We start from the raw sequence: 4,093 nt of genomic DNA, 5'->3' as shown, positions 1-4,093 counted from the left end.
AGGATCTTTTAGTTACAACAACAGCGATTGTCAATTTTATTGTTTCATCTGCATGCTGAGGGTTTATGCTATGTTTCAAGCATTGGCAGAAAGTATTATCCAAGGACTAGGTCAGAACTTCCATTCAGCAGAAGTCCCGGAATAATACCCCAGACATCATTGAGCATAAATACCTAGTGTATTAGAATAGGAGACCTTTCAAACGAGATTTCAGGGGTTACCTATATATCCAAGTAGTGTTCCCCACGAAATAAGTAAAATTCAAACTTGCTTAGGTTTATATCCCGAAAAAGTTTACTAAATGTATCAAAACCTATCGGCATATCATCAGTGAGAGTGTTTAACGCTATTTAATCATTACATTTCTTTAGCATACTGTAACTGTCTACTTATGTACTATCATTTCCTCTTTTTACACAAAAACTCAATTTTTGAATTTTATCATGTTTTTGGCTTTTTCAAATTTTCTAATGTTTTTGGATTTTCTGACAAATTCAATATCTTACTCCCCCTAAAATTCAAAACCATTTAAAGAAAATTTGACAACCTGATACTGATAGCTTTGTCTCGCCATCCATTTTCTGCCTCTCATGCACTGATTTGCAGAAAATATAATGTACCCCCATGATTTACAACACATTGATCTTTTACAGTTTAAAAACCGTTTTTCAATGTTGTGAAATTAATCATGTTTGTTCCGCCGTGAGGGTTTCGGCATATTCAATCAGAATTTCCCCTGATAACAAACTATTTTCCCATTATGATTTCAAAACACTTAAGTTTGTTTTAATCAAAATGGTTTCTCCGGAAAATAAGTTTTGTTTGATTCACACACGGGGTTTATTCATCACCTTGTTCTTTCATCAACTAGTACGAAAGTTAAATCAAGTACAACTTAATGTCTTTGTTAAAACATTTCTCAAGAAAGATGCCGATTCCTACTCCCCAATTACCAACCTGGGAGTTCCGTCAAATTCAATCAACAGATTTTTGATTTTTGAATTTTTTTTTTGACAAATTTAAAAGTAAACATATTTTTGATTTTTCAAATTTTTGACAAAATAAAAACAGATTTTTGGTTTTTAAATTTTAAATTTTTTAGTTTTTAGGGTTTTGAAATATTGTTTATTTATGTACAGAAAACAAACAAACTCCCTGTTTAACAGTCGCAGGGATTAGCAGCCTCTTCCTCTCGTGCCAGGCTGCTTCGATTCTCCCTTGATTGACATTGAGTTTTCTTCAGAAGCACCTGCACATTCAAAATATTCAATTACTTGAACAATTTAGCCCAGGTCTGTTGAACCTTAGGCATTTTAACACAATATGCATCATTTAGCTTCGGAAAATCTTTGTCATTTTTACAAAGACTTTGTCAATTTTGACTTCAACCTTTTCATCTTTTACCGAAGCAATTTGTTTCTTAACACTCCATGTTTGACCTTTTGGAGTCCCTCTTTTGTAAAAATGTGACTCTTTTTGAACATTTTCATCCTGAACAACAACTTTTAGTTTCCAAAACTGATTTGGTTTTGTCGCATCAACAGTTGTTTTCCAACTTTGTGTTGTTCTAATTCTGGGTGTCACAGGTTTCCATGTTTGTTGTGAGTCAACCTTTGACATTTTAGGCTTCCAAGTTTGCTTTGAATCAAACTTGGTTGACTTCTAATTCACAACATCAAACTTATTTTTCGTTTCAGCACCAACAGGTTTCAGATTTGGACACTTGCGAGCAAGATGTCCAATTTGATCACATTTGAAACATGTTCTCTTGGACACATCTTTGACCTGTGGTTGTTGCCTTTTCTTTTGAGCTAAGAACCCGTCATTAGACTGTCGTCTAAATTTTAGTTCTTTCTCTTCTTCTGATGTTGTTCCATGAACAAAATTCATTTTTGCCTGAAAGTTCGGAGTTTCATTTTTATTCCAATTTTGTTTCTTCTTATAACCCAACCCAGCCTTCATGTTTTTCTTCTTGTAACCAGGTTTGTTATAAAAAGTTTTGTGACCTTTTCTAGCAAATTTTGGAATTTCAGACTTTTCAATTTGAACCATCTTGAAAACTTTATCAACCTTTTCTGAAATCACATTCTGAATCAGGAATAGAACATCTAAGAATAATTTGTCTGATCTAATCATGGTATAAACCAATCCCTTTGAATCATCATTCAAATTTTTCTCAGATTTTGTGTTCTTCAGATATCCATCATGAAGATTTCCTTCATCTTCATCCTGTGATTCAGATTTACCTGTATCAACCGACTCTTCGTTCAACACACTTTCAACGACTTTACCTACCACCTCTGAATCATGAGAATCATCAGATTTGGAATAGGTTATGTCAATGTTGTCTGGCAATTGGTCTACCATGTTGAAAGCTTTTTTGACTTTTTCCTCATCATAAAATGCAAACTTTTCCGGTGGTGGAACTTGATGATACTCTGAGCCAATGCCTTTCTTGTTCTGCTCAGATTCACCATCACCCGGTTTTATATTGAAAATTCTTTCAAGCACATATGATGACACGTGGTAACTTTTTAACTTGTTGTTTTCCTGTTCTAAATCAACAATCTGTTGCTTTAGCTTAGCAACATCCTCAATGTAGGAATTAACAACATCTTGTTTTATAACATACATTCGTTTAAGTTCTTTGGTTGTTTCACATAAGTAATTCATTCTTGATTGAGCATATTTCATTTCGTCTTTCACTTTTTCATATGACTCTTTTATAATGTGATACGATACCTTCATTGAGTCGTATTCCTTTTTCATTTCTTGACAAGCAATCTCTTTTTGTTCGCATTCATTTGTTATTTTCAAAACATTTTCTTTCAAAACTTCATTTTCTTTCTCTAATTTGTTACATCTTTCTGAAAGTTTTTCATCATTTTCTTTAAAACCTTTTTCTTTTTCTAACATCTCTTTGCATTTTTCTTTGAAAATGTTTTCGATTTTAGTGAACTCAAAATCTCTTGTTCTGAATTGCTCATCTTTTTCAGTACAAGCTCTGCACGGTTCCATGCATTTCTTGCACTGATCAATCGTTTTTAAGATTTCAAAATCAGAATTTACCTCAGTGATTGGCACCTCGGTGTTTTCAGCAGCTTCTGTCTGCTTCAACTCAGCATCATCCTTCTTTTCTTCAACACTGACTCTCTCACCAACATCACCAGCTTCTGACTTTACATCTTTCTTTTCTTCTTCTTTTACCTCTTCTTCAATCTGCTGTTCTACAAAAACAACTTCTTTCACAACTTCTGCTTCAACAACCTTTTCAGCAACCTTCTTCAAATTATCCACCTTCTCCTCAACATTTTTCTTCATTCTTTCCTCATCCCTTTTTCTCAAACATGACAGCATAGCATATATGATATCTTTTTCATACTGTTTAACGTATGCATCATCTTTCATCACCCTTCTGTAGTATTCGGCTCTCAACGGAACAACAAGAAGAACATCATCAAAAATTATGTCTTTCTTTGGAACAACCGGTTCTCCTTCTCTGTTGTTGTAACATTCTCTCTTCTTATCCCATCTTCTGTTGCTGACAGCACTTTCATATTCTTCCTGCATCTCATCCATTCTGTTGTAGACCACATTTCTTTCTCTGTAAGTCTTCTCACTCAAGATCTCTTCTCGAGTTTTCTCCTTGATCTCAACTTTTTCTTCATGGATTTCAGCAGTGTCTTTGTCTTTGTTTTCATCTTGAATCAGCAACGAAAACAAACTTTCTTTTCTCTGTAATAGCCCTTCCATGAGCTGTTTTTCGAACATTTTCCAAACGATCTTCTTCTGGACAAAATTCGCTCCAGTCAAACCCTTCATCATCATGAATTACAAAACAAGCTCTTGATTTATCCTTGGGTTTATCTTCAATCAACTTTGGCTCTTCTCTGCTTCGATGGTAGATCGCCTTTCGATAATAGCCATCGTTGAAAGGACGTTCATTTGCTTCAGCAACTTCTGCATTCTTACACTCTCTTTTGAAATGACCCTTTTGCTTGCATCTGAAGCAGGTCACTTTTGACTTGTCGAATCCGAGCTTCGTTGATGGACCACCAACAGATTGTTTCCCAGTAATTTCCATGTATCTTTG

Source organism: Helianthus annuus, chromosome 2 (assembly GCF_002127325.2).
Source record: "Helianthus annuus cultivar XRQ/B chromosome 2, HanXRQr2.0-SUNRISE, whole genome shotgun sequence".
In the NCBI taxonomy this organism is placed as follows: domain Eukaryota; kingdom Viridiplantae; phylum Streptophyta; class Magnoliopsida; order Asterales; family Asteraceae; genus Helianthus; species Helianthus annuus.
Note: the sequence above shows the minus strand (reverse complement) of the source record.